The 24,479-nt window shown below is 37.9% G+C and overlaps 1 long non-coding RNA gene across 1 annotated transcript in view; it reads left to right on the top strand.

Moving 5' to 3' along the window:
• LOC122801820 overlaps positions 1–23,794 on the top strand; it is a 1,348,510-nt gene extending 1,324,716 nt beyond the window's left edge. Inside the window, exon 4 of the long non-coding RNA XR_006364809.1 lies at positions 23,724–23,794. This is a non-coding gene — a long non-coding RNA (uncharacterized LOC122801820). The remainder of the gene's footprint in view (positions 1–23,723) is intronic.
• Positions 23,795–24,479: the final 685 nt, after the last annotated feature.

Below are 24,479 nucleotides of genomic sequence, written 5' to 3'. Positions count from 1 at the left end.
GGGGGGTAACAACTTTTTCCATGCAACATAAAGCTTGGTTGTCCCATTTTTCTAAATATTTTAATTTTAAGTTTACCATTATTGTAATATCCAAATAATTTACTGTCTTTCCCTTTTATAACCCATCAAATTTGATCTCAAACCTATTCACCTGCAGTTCTTGAACAACCTTTTCCACCTCTCCATAGCCCCCCTTGCAAACAAAAATCAAATCATCAATGTATCTGTAAAAATGAACAACATGTTTTCTAAAAAAGTCATTCCTATACACATATAGATTTTTATAGAGACCCATAAATAAATTAGCATATGTGGGGGTCAAAAGCTGCCCCCATAGCTGTCCCACACTTCTGATGATACAGAGAGCCATCAAATTCAAATATACTATTTTCCAAACAGAACAATGTCATTTCTATAATATACTGTCTCCTGGGGCTTTTCCCAAGAAAAAATGCTATAGCTTCTATGCCTTCACTATGTTTTATACTAGTGTATAGACTGACTCCATCTATCACTATAAAAAACATGCTCTTCTGCCATACTGTTTTCTTTACTTTGTCCAGAAAATCAAAACTGTCTTTGATATATGAAGGCAATTGTATCACTTTTTTTAACAAAAATTGATGCAAAAAACATCCCAAATTATGGGTTACGTAATTGCAGGCAGAAACAATGGGATGATATGTAGGGTTAACCTTGCTTTTATGTATTTTAGACACACAAAAAAACTTTGCCAATTCACTGCTTTTATTTAAAAACTTATTTTTAGCATCTTCATGACTAAAATAATTTAATCTAACCCCTTTATGTATTAATTCTTCATAGTTCTTAACCCTCTCCTGATAAGTTAAGAAACCTACTTTGTCATAGATTTTGTCATTTTCTAGATGCTGTAAATGTATATTTACATATTGCGTGTAATGTAATGCATTATTACTATTGTCCCCCCTTATCTGCATGCTTAAATATGAGTTCATTTCTTTCCCTTAGATTTTTTAAAGTGACCCATTCTTTTTGTGTCATATTATATTGAATTTCACTTCTAAAAAACTTATTGAACTCTTGCTCTATCACATAATTTAACATATGATGAAACATTTCAATTTTATCACACTTGAAAGGAGGCATAAATTTGCTTTTATAAGAAACGCCACAAGTATCAAAATTACTATAAGCATTGAATTCTAAGTCAGAATTACAAGGAAAAACTCTCTTTATTACTTACAACATCTGCAAAACTTGCATTGTTCACATCTGCTTCTAAACTTTTTGTTTGATTTGCATAGAAATCTATTAGATGTAACTTGCGAACAAAATTAAATACTTCCCCCTTTAACTCCCCCTTTAACTCATACATTCTGGGAAGAGACCGAATAAATTTCAAACTCTTATGTAAAACATTTTTTCTTCATTACTAATAATGCATTCAGACAAATTAACAATATATTCAAAACCACTCACGTTTATATTATTAGAACGTCCCATTTAATTATGTCCATTTTCCCTCTTTGTTGGTCGAGAAATTATATCCGGCACTGCTGTGTACCAGACTTCAGAGACAAAGTCAGTAGATAACCTCAGCTTGAATAGTCTAAAGAGTGGCTCTGCCATGGCTTGCTTGGTACTGTTAAGAGCACCTGTAGGGCATTATGTGGTGATGATAGAGGGTCTGAGGGCTTCAGGGATAAGGGGCTTTGAATAATAATTTCTGGGGTGAAGTCAATACTGAATTTGTGAGGTAGTATGTTTACAATTTTTACTGAGCCAGACAATGTGCTGCCATCTTGAATAAGTTCTGAGCAATGCGGGGTGTCATTTCTTAATTTCCTAACACAATTAAAGAAGGGTTTGTAGTTGTCCTTAACTTCATATGCTAACCTCAGTTCATGGGCTGACTTACCATTCCTAATTGTTTTTAGGCTTTTAAACAGCTTTCTGATGGTATCAGGGTCCTTAAATATGCTGAATAATTGATGGTGTTTTTTTCCTTTTATTCCAGAGTTTCTTTATGTTGGTAGACCACTGATGTGGTTTGTTTTTAAATCCCCTATTGTATTTAAATCTTGTGGATATTATCGGTTCTAAACATTTATCTAAGTGTGCTTAGAATTATTTTATGAAGTTTACTGCTGAGGTGATGGCTGGTGTTATGCTGGAATAACTGAGTCTTTAAACCTCATCATACAATGTAATGTGATTTGTACATTTGAAATGCTTGAATTCTGAAATATTAGTATTTATTTATTATTTATTTGATTATTTGACATTTGTTGACCGGGAATGTCTGACTGACCTTGTGCCCTTTTTCAGCAGAGGCCTGGGAGAAAATCTCTGCAAAGTATTACATACACCATAAAAATGTTTACAAGCAATACAGTATGCATGAGGTAATATAAACATGCATTATAATGCTTGGATTCACAATTGTAATATGAGAGTTTAAAGGTGTTATTTACAAAAAAGGCAATAAAACCAAATGTTAAAGACTTTCATATATGCCCAATACATAAAGACTAAAATGACAATTAACTCAGAGTTTAAGAAAAGAGTATAGAGGTACTGTATATCAAACCTTAGTTCTTACAGGCAAAAGCATGTACATCAGTAATCAGAAGCAGAGGGGAAGTTGATAGAGCAGGTGATAGAAAAGGTATGGCTAGGAATAAAAAAGGGAAAATTAGAGATTTTTTTTAATTTATAAATAAGAGAAGAGAGTAGTAGTAGTTAGAATCAAGTGAAATCTGAGAAAGGGGAGTAAGCTAAGTGGGAAAAGAAGGGAGGGAGGTAAATATGAGTAGTAGAGAAATTGAGTGAAAACGGTATTAGGAGTTAGAGTTCTATAGCGAGAATTACATATAAATTGAGACGGGGATGTAGGCAAAGAGGGTCAGGTGATTAAGTTCATGGTGGTTGTATACAGGAGTAAGTCCAGATATTTGTAAAGTGGACTTTTAGGGCGATTTTAAATGGGAGGCACTGTGTAATAGATCTTATTGTTAAAGGTAGCTTATTCCAGTGGATAGAGGGAAGTTAGTTGTAGAGGGTTTCACCAACTGATTTTTTTTGGATTATAGATGTCAAGGAGGTTTTGGTTGGTGCTTCTAAGTTTTTTCGTTGTGAGGTAGTAGTTTAAGATGTTGGAAATGTTAGGGCAGAATGAGGGTTTGTAGAGGGTGGAGTGGATAATATTAAGTTGATAGAAAAGAAGTTGGCTTGGGAACTCAAGTCAGTTCAGTGTTTTCAAAGCCAAACAGTGATGGGATTTAGGTTGAGTGTTGGTGGCAAATCTAGCTATTTTATGATATGTATTTTCCATATTATTCAGTAGTGTTGCCTGTAGGTTAGTGAGGATTTGGCAGACATAAAAGAGACAAGGTAGGAGATAAGCAAGAGAAAGAGTAACCGTCATGCTTCTGGAGTGAGATATCTTTTGTTATGGTATAGTAAGCCAAACTTTTGGTTAGTATTTTTGATACAGTAATTTATATGAAGGTCGAACTATAGTTTATCATCAATTATGACCCCTAGTTGTCTAGTATGGGATTCAACATTGATGGTGGTGTTGCCTAATAAGGTGATAGTGAAGGTTGAGGTGTTATGAGAGAGTGATTTAGGTAGAAGTAGAAGTAGTTTAGTTTTCTTAGCACTGAGTATTAGCTGGTTATTGGTTAGCTAGGTCTCAATATTTGTGAAAGTTTGCTGGGTTTTGGAAAGCAGGTCTGAGAAATAACCAGAGGAGGTGATGACTGTAGAATCATCCGCATATTGGATGAGAGTTGAATTGGGGCAAGATTTATAAAGATTGTTAGTAAAAATGTTGCATAAAAGAGGTCCTAAGATGGAGCCTTGGGGCACACCTGTGGTGACTGGCAGAGGAGGGGACAGTGTGGAAAGCCATCTAACAGATTTTTGCCTATTGAACAGGTAGCTGCTGAACCAACAGATAGTGAATGGGGACAGATTGAGTTCAATTTGTGTAGAAATTTGCAACAGATGAGACACAGTGTCAAATGCCTTGGATAAGTCCAGGAACAGGCAAAACACTAGTTTGTTATTGTCTCTGGATTGCACAACTGTATTGGTAAAAGCAATGAGAGCAGTGGAAGTACTATGGTTTGGTCAAAGCCATGCTGAGTAGGTGTTAAAATGTTTTCTAGTAATAGGTAACATAATAATTGTGCATGGATACATTTTTCCATGATTTTTGAGAGTGGAGAGAGAATAGCTATAGGCCTAAAATTGGAAATTTCTGTAGATTTTCCTCTTTTATGAATGGAGATAGTATAGATAGATGGAACAGTAAATTCAGACAGTGAGTGATTTATCAGAATAGATATGGAGTACGCAATGGAACAGGTTGCTATTTTTAAGAAGTATGGTGGCAAGTTGTCAGCAGATGGAGAGCATGACTTTAGGTTCTGAAGAAGTTTTTTGATATAGGTAGTTGATACAGGTTGAAGAGAAAAAGTGTTTTTTGGGGGATTGGGGTGTTTTTCAGAGTGAAGGCTAGATGAATCAGAAGCAAGGGTGGAGTTAGGAAGAGATTTGGAGCTAGAAGGCAGTAATTTACTGATGGTGTTGATGAAAAATTAATTGAATTGGCTGTTTCAGTGGGAGACAGGTTAGGATCAGGGTTAGGAGATGGTGGGTTACTGGCATGTAATATGTGGTTAATTGACTTCCAGAAGTCCCTAGGGTTACTTTTGTGATTAGAGGTGGATTGTGAGTAGAAGTTTCTTTTATCAGATACTATAATTTTTTTTGTTTTGTTTCTAAGTTCTTTATATTTTTGTAAGTCTGAAGGAGATTTTGATTTAGTCCATTTTTTCCATGCAAGATCTCTGATATGAATAGAGGAACGAGTGGTGTTGGTAAGCCAAGGGGAGATTTGAGATTTAACTCTTGTTGTTCAAAGAGGGGCAAGAGTATTGAGAATATTTAAGAGAGTTTAACTGAAGTGTAGGACAGCATCATTAAGAGGCAGTGAAAAGAGTGAATACCAGTTACTAGAGGATAGGAGGCTATTTAAGTATTATGGGTTGATGTTGGTCAGATTACGGAAAGTTTTATATTTGTGAGTACTAGTAGTATGGGAGGTGTATCTAAGTACTCGGACAGGGCCATGCTGACCAAGAGAATCAGATAGTGATTCAGGTTTATGGTATTTATTGGGATGCGGTACTAGTATCCATTCAATAACTGAGTGTGAGTTTGAAAGTTTATTTAGGTGGGTTAGAGTAGAGATGACCTGTGTGAAGCCATGAAGGTTTATACTTTGACAAGGGGAGTCTGTTTTGAAGTGATGCCAATTTATGTTGACATCCTCTAGGATGGTTGTTTCTGTAGTAATGTTATCTGAGAACCAAGATAGTATTTGTTCAAGGAGGGAGATATTAACTTACAGAATTTCAGCTGGGGGGAAAGGAGGTAGAGAGATTTTAGAAGAGGTTACTGTGAGATGGTCAGGCTAAAGGATAGCTACTCCTCCACCTTTTCTATTTATTCTGTCCAGTCGCAGTATGTTATAGCCAGGTGGGAGAAATTCATTATCTGAGTTATATGGTTTGAGCCAGGTCTCTGTGAGAATTAGCAGGTCTGGGGAGTGCAGGTCTATCCATGCATGTAATTCTGCAGTTTTATTCAGAATGCTACAGATATTTAGAGCATAAAGCTTCAGGTGCTTATTAGTTAGGGTGGAATTATAGTTTGGAGTGGGGTTGCAGTGGGTGTTAGTAGATGAAGGGGGTCCTGGGTTAGGGTGAATGTCACCAGACTTTAATAGAGTAGTGACTAGTATGGAGGAAATCTGGTGAAACAGAAGTAGGAGAGGGTTTTTTATTTTTGTTTTATATGAAATGTTATCATGATGCAGAAAGTTAGTAGGCTGGGGCAGAAGAACTGGATGAGAGAGTGGAGAGGAAGATTTAGTAAAGTAGTCTGAGTTAAATGAGGGTTGAGAAGTTAAAGTACAAGTAGGAGATAGTTGTTGTGGGCTGAACCTATGTTCAATTAAAGTAAGGTAGTGCAATATAGAAAGTAAGTATAGGAAGAGTGCTGGTAGAGACATTGGTTGGTTGAAAGGTAATGGGGAGGAGGGTAGTGAAAAAAGTGTAGATGATTGTATTGCTATAATAGGAAATAGGGGGAGTGACCCAGTATAGGGTGGAGCAACTGGTTAACTAGAAAGGAAATTATATCGGGGTGGGTGGGATTAGGGTGGGGAATGAAGTGAGCCCGAGTGTAGTGAGGGCAAACAGAGTGGGCTGAGCCAGGGAACTCACTTCAGAGCACACAACACTCTTAATGGGAGTGAGTCAGCAGAAACCCAAGATTGCCAAAGTACAAATAAAGCTTTATAATCCTGCAAGGAAAATGCAGAGGGGTGTAGGTCCTAGAGTGTGAGTCTCAGCTAGTATTGTACAAAGTTTCAGGAATACAAAGATATTTAAATGTAAACATACACAGGGTGCTTGTAAGACACCAGAAAGATGAAACTTTTAAAGTATTCTGTTAAACTGCGAGGCAGCTTGTAGACAGGTCCAGTGAACAGGTATCCGGACACTGTTGCAGTTTAACTCTAGTGAAAATAGCAGGTAGGTAGATTGACTGCAAAAGAAAAAGAGAGAAAATAAGCATATAAAGCTACAGTTTCTTAGTAAAGATGGTCAGGATAGAGCAGATAAGGAAGGAGGACACTGTTTTTTATACTTAAAAAATGGTACGATTAGAGCAGTTGAGCGGTTTTGCCTATTATTACCAATCACTACATAAACATCTTCAGTTTTAGAGGCTCTAATAGTGAAGATCACTAACTTATAATATAGCTTAGTCTGTGTAGGAAATACTAGAGAAATAGTACATGAAGAAGATAAAGACCAGGTAAGGAATAGTTTGGATTCTAGTAAGTTTGTTAACAATATGTTCTAGGAAGCTTTTGTTTATGAAATCTAGGAGCTTTTGGGTATATCCTACATTTAAGTTATAGGTGCAGTAGTTTATTGCTGGTTAGTTAAAGTCCCCCAAAATAATGGATCTGTTGTTAATAAAGGAGTGCATTGATAACACCTAGGAATTTTACATGCATTTCAGGGGCCATAGATGGTGTCCTGTAGCAGGCAATAAACCAATATTTGTTTTCATTTATTGTAATTTGGAGCTCTGTTTGTAGTACCCTGGGAATCTGCCTGGTGGTGAAATGGTCCCTAACAAACATGGAGATGCCACCACCATTACCTTTGGATCCAAAAACGTGGTAAGTTTGGATCCAAAAACGTGGTAAGCACAAAACCCAGGTATGGTAGGAGTGGTTTCTGATAATTTAAGCCAAATATCCTTAATCAGATAGACATGGATGCACTCCAAATGCAGGAGAGCCCCAGAGTCAGGCAATGTGGAGCATCTACAAGGTAAATTTGCTACTATAGGCTACTCTGTGAACTGATAGTGTGCAGTGCATATTACATCTCATTACGCAACTGCAGGCAGTTCTCTGTACCACAGATATTGCTAATCACATTAACCAGTAGTGATCTGGAGAGATTTGGTGCTATAGACAAAGGCATAGCTTGAGATACTTGCACCTATATAGTGCTCAGTTAAATGCAGTGCAATGTGCAGGGCCTCACAAATGTAGACAGTTTGTAATAACAGAGAAAAGCTAAACACATTCTAAAAAAACACATTGGTCAATAATAAAATAGCATGCATCACAATTGTACAGCAGTGAGAGGCCTGGAAATGGCTAGATTCTTTCTCCACACACACTAGAGTACAAACCAAAGCAATTGCTAGCTAGATTACTAATAAATTCCAGTAAAAGGGCACTGCTATTAGAGTAAACTCAATAAGAACACAAATCCTATTAATCCAATCACAACAAGCCTCTCTACTAATAATAACCAAGAAGTATACCTACAGGAATATATAATATTGACTACCTTGTACAGTCTCACACATTGGGTGAACTAGAACAGCCTAAAGAAGCGTGCTTGATTTTGAAAATGTTTCTGATATGATTCCGGTTACATTGAAACCTGGCAACAACTGCGTCTGTAGATTTCCAACATCAGGTGCGCAGTCAGTACAAGCATGCAGTAGTGATATAGAAACAAAAGAAGAAGAAGGAAAAATCTTCAAAAAATGCTTAAAAAGATGTCCATGACTGTGGATTAACTGAAACCAGCGTGTCAAAATACTCTAGAAAAGCTCAGAAGTATATATGCTTGTGGAAAATCTTATCGGTATCTTGTGGAAAAATTACACAATCAGGATATCCTGATGCAGAGAAGAATTTTAAAGACAAGCAAATTCTGAAGATGACTCAGCAATCTAACCATTTATAAAGCCCACAATTAAGCAATAGTCCACTATAATTTATAGAAAAATAAATGAAATATGCACTTTTCTCAAAGGCAACTGATTTACTTCAACAGAGTTTGGTGAAGACTTAGACTGTAAAATAGTTAACAACCACTAACATGGCAAATTGACCGTAAAAGTAGAGCCCATACATCAGTGTTGACTGGCCTTGGAGAAGGTATCACGATCTTCTAGCATAAGGTCATGTTTTATGCAAAAAGCAAAGGAAATTTTTGATTTGAATAGATGATGTATTGGGTCAGAATAATACTTTTTAGTAGCATCTAACAGAGGTACTGAATAAGTTAAACCAGATAAAGAATGCTGGGGCCAAATTCTCAATCACAAAAGGGTAATGGTTTAGCAAACAAGGCAAACTGTTTTGGAGTAGGAAATTGAATCAAATGTGATTTACTCTCAAAACTGCAAAATAGAATCCATCTAATTTATCAGTCCACCAAACATTAGAGAGCTCTGCAGATTCCTAGGCATATGTAACAATTCTAGACCGTTTATTCAAGACTAAACAAAAGTGTCCATCCATCCCCAAGCTGCTACAAAGACTGAATGCTGAGTATAGTGAATATTAGCAATAAATCACGCAACCTTTGAAGGACAGCCTCCCCTACCTCATCTTAGGTATGCTAGGCTTAGTCTTGCCCCTGCCCCTAAGCCCAACCCAACATTAACCTACAAAACCCCCTTTCCCTGATGTCACCACTACACATAGACACACACACACCAAACACACACATACACATATACAGAAACCATCACAACCAGACATGCACAGCACTACTTTGGGTGTTGAGAGATGGAGGCTGTCCAAGATTTTGCAGGCACGTGCCAGATAGTGGAATCGGAGAATTCTGATGACTACATCAAAGCATTGTATGTGGGCTTCACAACTAAAAAAAACTGGAAGCTAAGCCTTCCCTAGTTGTGTCTCTTGATGGTAACCATATCATCCTACAGTCTCTAAGCACATTCAAAACATTGAAATAAAGGTTAAGCCAGGACAAATGTTTGACAAGATTCAAAAACTACTATGACTGTGAACAACGTTCAACTGATTCACATTCGGAGATGGAAAGGAAAAGAGACAACTGTTGAAAAGGAAGTGAAAAATGGTAAATTGATAGCGACTTGCATCATAGGTTCATAGGTTCATAGGTAGGTACTAGGCTATTGGCCTTAGGGCCTATATAAGCCTAGCCAAACAGTACCCTGGCTTTTTCCACCCAAGAAAGTTATTTTCCTGTGCCCCTGTCAAGCAGAGCCACAGAGGTGATCCCCGGGGTGAATTTCCTATCTCCCATCCAATCATCAAAATTTTTCTTGAAGAGTGCTAATGAGGAGCTTTGTTTGATATAGATAGGTAGTTTGTTCCAGAGTATGGGAAGTCTCTGGGACAGGAATCTATCCCTCCAGCAATGTTCTGTTTATTGTGGTGACAAGGTTTAGGTCCCTAGAGCATGTAGCTCGGAGGGATTGGGATTTCTTTATGTGGAGCATGTCCAACAGCTCCGGGTTTGACATAGCTTTGTATGTTAGGCAGAGATCGCCTCTGTGTAGGCGATATGCGACAGAGTAAAGCTGGAGTTTTTTGAGACGGTCTGCATAGGGCATCTGTTTGAGACTGGTAATCCTCTTTGTGAGGTATTTCTGTGGCCTTTCCAGTTGTTGTAGATGTCTTGTGAGGTACATACCAAAATGGGCGTTGTACTCTATAATGGGTCTAATGAGTGATGAGTAGAGGGGAACAATGACCTCTTTTTTCCTGGATGAGAAACCTTTTGTGATGAGGTGTGCCATGTAGAAGGATTTCCTGACTACTGTGGTGATGTGATTATCAAAGGAGAGACTACTGTCCACCTGTGTCCCAAGGTCTCTAATCACACTTTCGGTGTTAAGTAGACTACCGCCTATGTGGTAGTTCATGGGTACAGAGTTTTTACCAAAATGGACGACAATGCACTTTTTGGCATTGAGCTTGAGGCTATGGCTTTGACACCAGGCACCTGTCTCAGTGAGGCCCTTTTGTAGGATGTCCACATTGTTAGGAGTTTTGATTATGGCTCCTTGTTTGCAGTCATCTGCAAACTTTGTTAGCCAAAGACCTTCTGTGTTAGCCTGTAATTCAGAGAAGTAGATACCAAACAGGAGAGGACCTAGGACTGAACCCTGTGGTACTCCACTTGTCACTGGTCTGAAGTTGGATTTAGAGTCTGCTACTTTCACAGTGTGGGTTCTGTCAGTGAGCCAGCTGGCAACCCATCTTGTGACATAAGGATTTATACCTAGTTTAGTGAGTTTGTCTATAATTCCAGAGTGGGGCATGGTGTCGAAAGCCTTGGTGAGATCTAGATAGGCTGTGTGAACCACCTTACCCTCATCTATGGCTTTGGTGACCGCTTCAAAGAGTTCTATCAGGTTTAGGTGACATGATCTGCCTTTTACAAACCCGAACTGGGTAGGGTCCAGAGTTTGGAGATTACCAATGTCATTGTTTATAAGTTCCATGATGATACGCTCCATAGCCTTGCAGACCAGGCTCGTCAGGCTAATGGGGCGGCAGTTCCCGGGGTCCATGGTGACATTAGTGACATGACATTAATGTCATGAGTGACATTATCTGCAAAAGAACACACACAAGAAAGGAATGAATTGATTGACATGCTGGAATATAAAAAAATGCTCAATTTAATGATCAGAATACTGCTAAACAGTACTATAAACTTCCAGACTTTTCAGCTGTTTCTACCTTTAGACTATTCTGCTGCATGTTACTAAATGCTGTAAATTGCTATTAAATGGTGTGAAAAGGAAAACTAAAAAGGAAGGAGTTGATATAAGGGGAGGTGCTATAATGGTTAAGGTGTTTGTTTGCCTCACAGATGCAATGTGCAGGATTTGATTAGCACCTTGGAAAGAGAAATTCCCTAGCATCAAAATGGCCCACAATGGTAGCTAGCCTAGTACTCACCAATAAACCTATACCCATCCTTAACCTTTAACCTAAACGTAACCAGCAAACACACACACATGCACAAACATATACACACACACACACACACACACACACACTCAAACACATGTATACCACATGTGTAAAAAATACCGTTCAACAAACATACTTAGTCACCCATCAAAAGTTTTACACACACACACACACACACACACACACACACACACACACACGCATGCACACACGCCAATAAATCTGTGCCCTTACCAAGCCTTTATTCTAACCCTAAGCACCATACAGTCATGTCAAAATTTTATATCTTACTTAGGGCATACTTCAACCCTAGAACACACTCACAGATTTATTTACCAGGAAAGTCCGACTTGGAGCAAAGCCAATTTTCAGCAGAGGCCGGGGAGAAATGCTCCAGATGCATGTCTTTGTAATGTGGGAAGAAACCGGAGCACCCAGAGGAAACCCACATGAATGCAGGGGGGACATGCAGACTCCACACAGAAGGCACCCCAGCTGAGAACCAAGCTGGGGAACGTCTTGCTCTGAGGTAACAACACTACTGCTGCACCACTGCACTGCATCACTGCACTCTCCCACATGTTCCCAACCCAGCTCACTTTCCAACAACATACATTTTCAAACTTCTATCTTTCGAAATAAAACCTGCTTGAAAAACAAAGCTTTCCATCTGAACACACTTATGAACAAATTGCAGTTTGACAGTGTCCAACAAAGAAATATATATATAATATATATATATATAATATACACATATATATATATAATATACACATATATATATATATATATATATATATATATATATATATATAAATAAATATATGTGTGTGTGTGTGTGTGTGTGTGTGTGTGTGTGTGTGTGTGTGTGTGTATAATATACGTACATACCTGTGTATAGATATATATATATATATATATGTATGTATATATATATATATATATATATATATATCTATATATATATATATATATATATATATATATCTGTGTGTATATGTATATATAATAAAAGCTGCAAGAAAACCCCAGCCAAGCTAGAATTTTCACTGTGTGATACCTTAAACCGCCTGTAATGGAGGCCCATGGGATATATGCAAATGACCCTTATGGACGTTATGTCTTTCAGATACATGGTTTCTGAATGCCTATGACTTTTTTACTTTTTAAGTCTGTATGGTGACATTCATGTTGAGGGCTAGTGGGTTTGGCTTTATTGGCCTGAATGTAACCATAAAGACTTATGACTGAGTGAAATTTTAACATTTCAAATTAAAGGTGTGTGGATTTATAAAAGTAATGCCAAACCCTTTTAATATTCTGTAGGTTACAAAATTAGGGCATAGGAGTTTGATGTGAGTCTAGGCAGATTAGGGTAGGTTAACTGAGGGCACAGATAGTATGTGGTGTTCTGTGTGTGTGTGTGTGTGTGTGTGTGTGTGTGTGTGTGTGTGTGTGTGTGTGTGTGTGTGTGTGTGTGTGTGTGTGTGTGTGTGTGTGTGTGTGTAAGCTGTCTAGATTAGTGGTTGTGTTACACAAAGGGTTTTTGAAAGATGTGTATCAGCTTTAGTGGTAACGGACCAACAGGTAGTAGACACACCCTTGATGCTGGAAGATCAGAAGACTGTGTATTTTATTCCCACTCCAGCTGACTGGATTACTGACACTGTAGTGCAGTACCATAAGGATGCTGCACTCCTGGATGCGTCATTTTTTGGATGAGATATTAAACCTAGATCACATCTGTTAGAGCTTGTGGTAGTTCCAAAGATTCCATGTCACCTATCAAAAAGGGGTTCCATGATGCCCTGGCCAAATTTCCCACATAGTATAAATATCATCTTGGGTCTCTTTTAAAAAGAGGTCACTTGCCTACTGAGACTAACCTGGTAAACAAAATTTCCCCAAGTAGGACTTCCAATGGATATGAGTGTCTAAAACCATGCAAATGTGCTAGAATCACCTCCAAAATTAAACTTTTCATGTTTTTCTTCCCTAGGCTAAAAGTTTAAAACAGAAACTTTTGTGTAGTTTTGAAGAGAGATCACAGTCCTGCTAAGACATTGATTTTTCTGGTCCCACAACATGCCTAAAAAGGGTTAAAGGGCAAGGAAAGATCTGCAGGTGTAGAACTCTGCATCAAGACTCCAGGCCCCGGTCTCCACCCTGGTATTACAGACGACTCACCCGGAAAAAGACCTAGTCCTGCTTAAAATGATGGAAGGCTCCACTAATGGAACAGATTCCACTATAACCAGATCATGAAGGAATTGCAAAACATATCTCAGCCCTTGTAGCTTAGATAGAGAAAGTTAAGGGGAAAATATTGGCATTGGAGGACACTCTCATATTGCATTTGGATAAGTTGGAGGAGTTAGATCAAATGTAACAGCAAGCCAACCAGAGATGGCAGCACCTGAGACTTAAATTAACTGCAAGGAAGCACTTATACTGAAAATGGAAGACCAAGCTTCCATGAACCTATGAAGAACCTGCAGAGTCTTGGTGTTACAGAGGGTGAGAAAGAAGGACGGTCTATTCCTGGTAAGGCTGTTCTCACATAAAGTTAAGGAACCGATTTTATTGGCCGTGTGGGTCTGTGGTAAAATATAAGCAGTTAATAACAAAAAGTTGTCTTTGGCAATGACTGTTCATTAGAAGATAGGAAAAAAAAACATTTATACTGTTAAAAATATGTCATCAGTATTTCATTAGACACAGATTACTTTATCCTGCAGTGATGAGAGTTCTCTGCAGCGGCACCTGGCACACTTTTTCTGATGTCTGGGAGGCTTTTGATAAATTTCAACACTAGGTAGTGGTGGATGCTCTTTCTCCCGAACCTAAGGATGGTAACTCAATTGAGATACAATGTAAATCTCCCCCAGAGCCATTCCCCCTCTTTAAGCAATAGTTGCAAAATGGAAAGAAGGTTGCTGCAGATGCAATGAAAGCTGTCTTATAAGATATCTTAGAAACTGGACAAAAACAGCTACTGAACTTTAAGGAATATGAGGATCCTTTGTGATTAAAAACAACTCTACTGCTCATTGTAAACATGGGATTAACTTAAATACTTTATTTTCTTATTATGTTATTTCCTGGCTGTTTGATTAATTTAACCATATGTGGAAGATGGCAAATAGAACAACCTGGCTTGCTAAAGGTTTTTTATTTTTTTTTGCTTTTTCACTATTCCTTTGTGTCCTGCGTATATTTCAGAAACAACAGCACCTGTTTACGGTTGTGCTAGCTATTTTGTCCCTTTGTCAGTCATCCTACTAAAGAGGTGTTTTACCTCCTTTGTGGAAATGACTGATGAACTCTATTTGTATAGCTGGTGTCAAAGTTTTTTTTTTTTTGCATTGTTAGAAATTTGCTGTTTTTCTTGACTTGCTGTTTTCAGTTGGGATTCAAGTGATAAACCATTTTAAGATAAAGCAATTATAACAGATATCTCAACGAAAATAGGTCAGCTGCATGGACTGTGCAGCAAACTAGTGCCAGCACCAGCAATATGACCTTGTGTTTATTTGCTATTTTTTGTTTTTATTTAGATGTCGGGCATACATTACAGTATAATTTCTTGGAATGTTAATGAGTTAGTAAACCTAATCAAGAAAGCTAGGGTTAGGGTGTACTTAAATAGCAATCCCTTCATATCTTATTTCTCCAAGAAAGAAACACATTTCCAATTCCTTCCTGCATAAAGTCTTCCAGGTCACTCAGCTTATCCCATGAGTAGGAGGAGGGGAGTGATTACTTTGCTATGGAAGGATTTACCGTTTGATTATAGATATTAGGATAGATAGATGGGGGCATTTTGCCCTAGTCAAGGAATATATAGAGGGTAAATTATATACCTTAGCAAATCATTATTTGCCACCAGGACCTTCCTCGGTTGAGGTGCTACAACACATATAGGATATAATGTGTTTCTGTGAGGGAATAGTTATTTGGGGGGGAGCAATTGGAAACTGTTTTTTCCAGCTTGGATTATTTTAAACAGATTGATTTTGTGGACTTATATTTTTGGTGCCACCTTCTGGACATCCTAATTATTTAAAGTGCTCTTACAACTCACCCAGATTTGGTCATTTTAAAAAAAAATAATCAAGTTCTTATCATTATCCAAGTAGCATGCCCATTTTGTTGAGGCTTTGGGGATTCTCCCCCTTGGGTTCTTGGATCATGGACCCCTGCAGTTATTATGAGCTCAAGGGTTTTGTATCATCTTTCTAGAAGATTGACATGTTAATTTGCAAAAGGAGGGAATTTACTCAAAAAAATCTCAATTGATTTCCTCCTGAGAGCAGACCCCCCCCAAAAAAAAAAAACAGCTTGGATATCTTTCCTCTGTGGCATGAGAAAATGAAGAACTGACTAAGGGATTCTGTCTGAGGGACTCAAAGGTGAATATCCTTTAAATGCAGGGAAACTGGAATTGGGGAGAGGGTCTATATTAGATCACCGAACGCTTAAAAAAGCGAACAGTGATTAATCAACCCCATGTAAGCGAAAGCTTACAATCTCGAACTGTCAGAACAGCGATTTTTTTTTCCTAGGGAAAAAAAATCGCTGTTCCAAAACACATACACACAACACAAACACACCAAACAAACAGCAATCCACACACATACACCTAAAATCTGACACCTAACCCTACACTAAACTATATACACACCACTAACTATCCACTTACCTTAACCCAAACCCTAACCCTAACATCCATCACTATCGCACACTCACCTCACCTACTCCCTAACCCTAACTCACCTAACCTGCCCTAACCCTCATGTCCACACAGTCGCACACATACCTAACCCATGCCCTAACCCTAACTCACCTAACCCGCCCTAACACTCACATCCACACAATCGCACACTTACCTGAACCCAACCCGTAACTTTCCACCACAGCACTGAAAATACCAAAGCAACAGAAATAGACAACCAAATTCTTTCCCTAGGAAAATCTTTGGGTTTCTGTTGCTTCGATATTTTAAGCTTTCGCTTACATAAGGTCGATCAGTCACCGTTCGCTTTTTTAAGTGTTCGGTGATCTAATATAGACCCTGGGGAGATTAGAGAAGAACTAGTTACAGAAAAGGAAAGGCTGGTGAATTATCTTCGGTATAATGCTGACCTCACGATGTGATCTCTTAAATTATCTCATTTTGAGATTACTCCCAAATCTCAAAAAATATCTTGCCCTATGATTTCAGCAGCAAGTAACAGAGAGGCACATAGCAGAGATAAAATATGGTGAGATGGAGCTAATGACTAGGGTCCCAAGGCAAATTTTAAAAACTTTTTAAAAGTTTTGTGAAGAAGTAAATTATGATCCACCACCCTGCCCCCCCCCCCCACCCCCATGCAGGCTTTGAAATGTAGTATAAGAAATTATTTAGTTTCATTACAGCTCCCTTGTTTTGGATCCATCTATAGTGCAATCATTGAATCTAGTCATATGTGAGGAGGTTGAATTCACTTTTTAAAATACAGGCAAAAGCCAAAGCCCCTGGCCTGGGTAGGATTTCCTAGAAGTGTATGGGGTAAAGGAACTATGTTTATTACAGCATTTGCAGAGATAGCTAATAAGGTACTACAAACTAAACTTACCTTTTTATTGGACCCAGGCTGTGATCTCTCTAATACCAAAGGAAGGCAAAGACTCAGGGACTCCTCCTCTTAAAGACCTGTATCAGTTAAATCATGATTATAAATTGTTCAGGGTTGTTTTAGCTAACTGGGTAGCTACATTTTTACCAACATTAATTCATTCTCATCAGGCAGGGTTTGTTCTTGTGCACCCTATAGCAGATAATCTAATAACATGCAGTGTGTTAGTGAAGCACACAAACATTTCAACTGCAACTTTGCTTGTTGCAAGCTTAGATGCCAAAAAAGCCTTTGACAGCGTCTCCTGTTAAAGAAGATGAAGTTCATTGGGAATTTATCTCACTCGATGCATCATATACAGATTCTACAGCTGTTATAAAAATTGGTCCCTGGATTTCTAGTCCATTTTGGTTAAGATGGGAGGCCTGTCAAGGCTGCCTGCTTTCTCTGCTATTGTTTGCGATAGAGCCTTTGGCAAAGTTTAGAGAATCACACATAGTTGGGTATTTTATCCCTGGCAGGGAGTACAAGGTCTCACTTTATACATATGATTTGCTTTTATATCTCTCTGTTCCTGATCAGAATTTGCCTGAAGTCTTTTCTATGTTGGGGGAATTTGGAGTTTTGTCAGAATGAAGTGGATATACCCCTGCTGAGTAGTTAAGTAAGCTTTATCACATCTTGAGGAAATGTAACCTGGTCAAATACCTGTGTGTATTTTTGTGCTCTGTCATGGAAGAAACAGTTTTGTCAGAGGTGGAAGGACATCAGTCTACATTTTATGCAAAACATTCAGGTGTTACTTGATTTATTCTTCCATTACTGATTTATGCAGCACAAGGTATTCCATTGCCCCAACAGAGGGAATTCTTTGTTTCTCTCAAGAGCATTATTTCAGACTTTTTTGTGGGATGTGAAAAAGCCTTGATTAAACCAGGATGTTCTGATTCTCCCTTCTGAAGAAGGAGGGGTTTCATGTCTGTACTCTGAACTTTACAATGCAGCCACTAGGCTGAAGACATTGTTTGATGCAAATACCAAACCACACAAGTTCCAAGAAAGCTGGAACACAGGAATTCTCCTCAAACAAAAAAACACTGAAGTTTGTTTGTTTGAAGACACTGTTTGACCTACTGAGAGTGGACTCCCAGCCAAGATGGGTCCTCCTGCTCAAGGTCTACCTGGGTAGTATGGCTGAGTTTTATAAAAAATTGATAAAGGGGGTTCCCAGGATGAGTGCAGAAACCCAAGGACACTACTACAATTGAATTTTAAAAACTTGTTTGGTGGAATTTAGTGAAAGTAATACACTGAACTGGGTGGAGGAGATTTTAATACTACTGACTGAGAATCTGTCAATTATAAAATCAGGATATTCCCCTTTTTATAGTTATGGGATGCCTTGTGGGTAGGGAAGAGGATGCTACCATTAGAGGACATAAGGGTGATGGACGGGGCTCTCATTCCCTTAGAACAATTATTCATGAGGCTAATTCACAATTTTAAAAAAAGAAAGAAAAATTGACTATCATCTGAAAAAAGATTGGCCCAGATGCATACAGTGATGGACTGCAGATGGTTAGGAGAAGGTTAGGGGGATCTTAGGTAGAATATACAGAATTTTGGTCACTATAAAAATACACATCATGAATAAATAGATTTTGTAGAAAAGTGGACTAAATACCTTATTTCTTTGGAAACTTGGGCAGAGATTTTATACATTCTATGCTGTGCTACAAAATCCGGAAAATCTCATTTCATTGGTTGGTAGTGCCTGTTCACATGTTTTTATACTCCTGTTAGACTGACTATGATGCTCCCAGGCTGTTCTTCCAGTTGTTGGAGATGTGAGAATGTAGAGCTATGGGACAGGCTCCATATGTTTTGGTCCTGTCCTGGTCTGCAGCAATATAGAAGAGAAGTGGAATCTATCTATGTTAAGATCTCTCCTAGTTGGAGGAACTGTCTCTGTCTCTTTTTTGTTATGCTTCTGCCATGAGAGAGAAAATGATAGGCTATCTCAGGGTCTTCTTTATACTTTACTGCTTGCAGCAAAAAAGCCAGTTACTCGCAGCGTAAACAAGAACAACCACCTGTCATTCAATAAGTCTTTGCTATAAAGCAGTTAATACAACTTGGGGATCTTGGAACATTTAGCTTAAGAGCACAATTGTCTGTGTGGCATAAACAGTAAATGTGGGATTTCTTAACCCTTTGCCTGACTACGGACTACTAATTATTACTTCTCTGTACAAGATTTGTATTGCTGTTATAGTCTTGGATGGTTGTCTATCTTGAATCCCAATAAAATTTGTTGGTAAAAAAAAAGTCCACTAGTAGATTAAATACCACCTTGGGTCTCCTGAAAAGAGGCCACTAGCCTACTGGGACTAACCTAAACAAAATGTGCAGAATCTGGGGGTGGTGTTAGGGTTAGTAGATATTAGTAAAGTGGAGCATGAGGACTGTGATTTAAGTTAAATTGTTATGTAAACTTAACTGACATATTTATTTATTCAGAGAATAAAAAGCAAGTAGGAATTTTTTACCACACATTTTGGTCACCGAGGTTGCTACAGAGCTTAGAGGAAGCATGAACTACCACGTCAAACTCTTGCACTAGGCCTTAGATTTTTTTGCCAGCCTGATGTATTACATTAACAAACCCTGTGATGCCCCATACGAAATATTCTTCCAGATTTTGAATGCATCAGGTTTCAGTAGCATTGTACACTTATACCACAAGGCATTAGAGAAAAGCAAAATACCTATGACCCCAGATTCTTTATACACAAATGAAAATGCACCTGGAGATATGTGAGACAATCTGTGTCTTTTCATCCACATCACATCAGAAATACAGAAATATAGCAGCTACTGATTTATGGTCTCACTAGTTAAGTAAGCTATTACTTTTTATGCCTAAACCTGGTAAAAGCTCTTTGACCATGGGAAATCCATGCTAACACTTGTGCATTTCAGTAGGATTTTGAACATTTTAACATCAGCTGACATATTGTGTGGTATTCATAGTCTGGGACTTCACAGTTATAGAGTTATATAGGGATTATCCACAAAGAGTGCTACAATGTATATATGTAAATAAAAGCAGGTTACTTTAGCTGAATAAGGAAAAATGAAGACATTTTTAAAAACATACCTACTTACAGCAAAAGTATAAAGTACCTAAAAGTAAGCATTAAGTACATGCAAAGTACTACATGTAACCTACTCTGTAAGTATTCAGAGATTGTGGATGGATGCTGATATGATCAGTCACACTTCACTTTAAAGATCTAAGGCAAGTGGCAGACGGCCTTAGTATTAATATTTAAAAAATAAAAGGGTTTAAAATGTCTTATATAGGGGTATCCTTATGTGGACACCCTGTTAGTTACTTTAAAGAATAGAAAGGGGAAGATAGGAAAGCTTGAAAAGGGGAGAAACCGCAAAGAGGGAGACAACAGAAACACATCGAAAGAGTAGTGCTGGATGAGGTGGGAGAGCAGGAACACAATGTCTTTGGCAGGGGATAAATCACCTTATTTTTTCAAATGTTTTTATATAAGAGAGTAATGTAGGAAGACAATAGGTAAGAGGGTGTAGGAGAAAGGATAGAGGAAGAAGGGATGAAAAGGAGTGATGTCAGCAAGAGAACGGGTCTGTATTAGAACATCGAAGTTTCAGAACTTCGAATGTTCTAATATCGACACCTAATAAGCGAAAGCTGAAAATAGCAAAGTTTTAGATAACCGAATTCTTTCCTAGGGAAAGAATTTGGTTGTCTGTTCCTGTCGCTTTGCTATTTTCAGCTCTGCGGTGGAAAGTTACGGTCAGGTTCAGGTAAGTGTGCAATTGTGTGGATGGGAGGGTTAGGGTGGGATAGGTGAGTTAGGGTTAGGGCGTGGGTCAGGTAAGTGTGCGAATGTGTGGACATTAGGGTTAGGGTGGGATAGGTGAGTTAGGGTTAGGGCGTGGGTGAGGTGTGTGTGCGATAGTGACGGACCTTAGGGTTAGGGTTTGGGTTAAGGTAAGTGGGTAGATAGTGGTGTATGTACAGTTTAGTGTAGGTTTAGATGTAAAATTTTAGGTGTATGTGTGTGGATTGCTGTTTGTTTGGTGTGTTTGTGTTGAATGTATGGGTTTTGGAACAGCAAATTTTTTCCCTAGGAAAAAATTTGATGTTCTAAATTTTCGGTCTTATTGGTTTTCGGTTAGTAGGTGTCGATATTAGAACATTCTAAGTTCTGAAACTTTGATGTTCTAATATAGACCCCAGGAGAACACAGTCAGAGAGCCTCAAACATTTCCACTGCCAGATGGTGGTGCAGTGGAGGACTTTTAGGTTGAGGGAGGTAGGGGCTGTGGTGGTGCAGTGATCGACTCCATCTGGGTCAGGGTGTCGGACACATTGAAGACAGGCTTTGACTGGCTGAATACATCTATTTATGACCTGATCTAGCACATCCTCAACCAAATCCTAAAACCCTGTTCAGTCAGGTTTTCCAGGCTGCCATGTGTCAGGGTGCCTGTAAGACCATTGCCATTGGCAAGACACTGCAAGGACATCCCTGGTTGGGCAGAAGGTGAGCACTCCTTAACCTTGGCTGGTCAATGATTTTGGATCTGTAAAAAAATGAGCATAAATGGAAAGAAAGAAAGAAAGAAAGAAAGAAAGAAAGAAAGAAAGAAAGAAAGAAAGAAAGAAAGAATTGCAAGGACATCCCTGGATGGGCAGAAGGTGAGCACTCCTTAACCTTGGCTGGTCAATGATTTTGGATCTGTAAAAAAATGAGCATAAATGGAAAAGAAAGAAAGAAAGAAAGAAAAAGGATAAAGGAATGAATAATTAAAATAAGAAAAACAGAGAAGAAACCAATGGAGAGACAAAAGGAAAAATACACACAATAAATTCATACCTCACAAATTGGCAAGACAGTGCTTCATTAACATATGCTGTTTAACATAATTCCTTATTAATATCTCATTATGACTTTGTTTGCTTAGGCTTACTCGCAGCCATCATTCATTAGTATAGGTGGCCTCCATGAATTGCAGCTTTGCTGCACTGATTCACTGTCAGCATGAATAATCTTAACACATTCACAAAATGAATATGAATAGCAACCATTGTTTCTTTATTCTTATTGATGTTTCTTCTTTTTTTTTCAGGTTGTGTAATCTATACTTAGGTTCTCTTTCATATTTGATCTGCTTATGTCATTCATTGGTTTGATTATTACAGTTCAGTAAAGTTATTACAAAAAATCAATCAGAATTTCTCATATATTCCAATAATTCTCTATAAATTTATGGCTCTCTGTTACTAGATTTTGTTTTTGATTCTTATTATAAAGCATTTGTGGCAGCAAATCCAATCACAAGTTATTATTTATTACACTCCTTTAAATACTGCTTTCTCTTTGCAGCAGAAATATCTAAAATATACGTACCTGCATTTTTTCAGTACTCATACTCACAGCATGCATGTAGGTTGATCTGAGACACAGCCCAAGCGAAATAAAATAGGGACTGTTCTGAGTACTGGTGCCTGTAGGCAAAACATTGTTAATACCCAAGTAATATAAATCTGACACCAAACAGCAAGCATACAATTATTCAAGGGTCTGTTGTTAAGATGTTTCACATGATTGCACTATAAAACAGTCCAGCAAAGTGCCAGAAATGTGTTAATATTTATACTGCCAAGGACTGCATCTTGACGGTGAAAGTATTATTGGTGAAGCAACTATCCCAGTACTACGTAAGCTTTTTGTACAAGGACACATAGAACAATGACTTTAAAATGTTATTATAAATGTCGCTAAAAGCAGTTTTCTGGAAAATGCATATTTAGTATATTGCTAAAAAAATTATTGCATTTTCAGTGATTAAACTGCATTCAAAGTAATGCTCATTTATATATCAGCGAGATCACTCCTTCACGAAATTAAATGAACATGCTTGAATAAACACGGTTCTGGTTATGCTATACTATTTAAACGAATGGAAAGGTTGAACACAACACTGGTTAAAATGCATAAGTTAAATGAATGGGAAAAATGTGCTTTTTTTAATTTAAAATGCATTATAAATGCCTGAACTGGCATCTGTGACACTTTTATTCCACAATTATTAAAAATGTATAATTAAATATGTGGATCAAGTTTTAAAAAGGGAATCTACCTAAGTTAATTTTTCTGTATGCATAGTTGCTGCATGAAAAGTTTATTTTACTGACTCACAACTTCATGACTCAGTGTAGCTATCCACAGATTACAGAAAATGTCTTACTTTCAAGCTAATTACTAAAATCAAGCTATTCATTGAGCCTCTCCTTCTTTCTGTCCAGCTACAGGAAAAATGCCACCATACATGGGGGTCTTAGTTTGTCACCAACAGTAGCATCAGCTACGGGCAGCATGTGTTTTTATTTCAACAGTCTGTGTCGCATGTATCAGAGACATGGAAGCCTGGAAGGCATTAGTGCTATGCGTCACTGCAGTTCTTAATGTGTCCCCAGGAAGACCCCCACATGTTTAATGATAAGAGTGTACAGTTGCTTAGAACCCAGTTCTCAAAGTTGATGACCCATGCCACATTGATTTTATTTTCTAGGTAAGGGGAAGAGTATGCAAAAAAATTGTAACTTTGCTTTGAACTGCTGTTTGGAGAGGACAAGTCAGTATTGTGATATTTGTTGGTCCAACAGAACTAAAAATATATATTTTTGTATTTTACAGGATATATCACAGGATGGCTTTGTTTGTCACCTTAGACTCTTTAAGATGCAGGACCAGGGACTAAGTCAAGGGTGAGTAAATCTATAAATGTAAACATCTAACAGTTTGCTTTTTCTCTGAAGATTTATATTAATAATACAATGGCCTTTCTGTGAAGGTTTTGAGGCTAAACTGTGCACAAAAAAATCTGACATCTTCCTGCGCAATCATATATTACCTGTATGTTTTTAATTATTAACCAAAATTATGTTTTTTTTTAATCTATAGACAGTAACATCATCAATTTAGTGATCTGCCACTTAATTGTACTTTCTGGAAATACTTGACATTCCAGTTTTATATATATATATATATATATATATATATATTAACACAGCAGAGCAAATCCTGAAAAAGCCAAGGAATGAAGTACCATGACAGGAAATATATACATATCCAAACTTGCTGTATCTTGGAGACCCCCCCCCCCCACACACACACACACACACACACACACACACACACACACACACACTTTTTCTGTGGTACAGTAATTTCAGAATAAGTAGCTGTAAATATTGATGGTAAGGGGGCTACATCTTCAAATTGAGGGTATAGTGGGTGCTTGTCCTCTGCAAAAAAAAATGTTTTTAATAGATAACAGTACGTTTTGTACTTCACTGTTTTACCTGAAGGTTTACACATAATTATTTAGAGTTTTGGGACTCAAACTGAAAAGTCTTCAACTTCTGATGAACATCAAATGTTTCATTACTC

The sequence above is a fragment of the Protopterus annectens genome, chromosome 5.part0 (assembly GCF_019279795.1).
Source record: "Protopterus annectens isolate FY-2018-M chromosome 5.part0, PAN1.0, whole genome shotgun sequence".
Taxonomy (NCBI): domain Eukaryota; kingdom Metazoa; phylum Chordata; order Ceratodontiformes; family Protopteridae; genus Protopterus; species Protopterus annectens.
The sequence above is the reverse complement of the archived record's forward strand: the minus strand, read 5'-3'. Positions and strand labels throughout refer to the sequence as shown.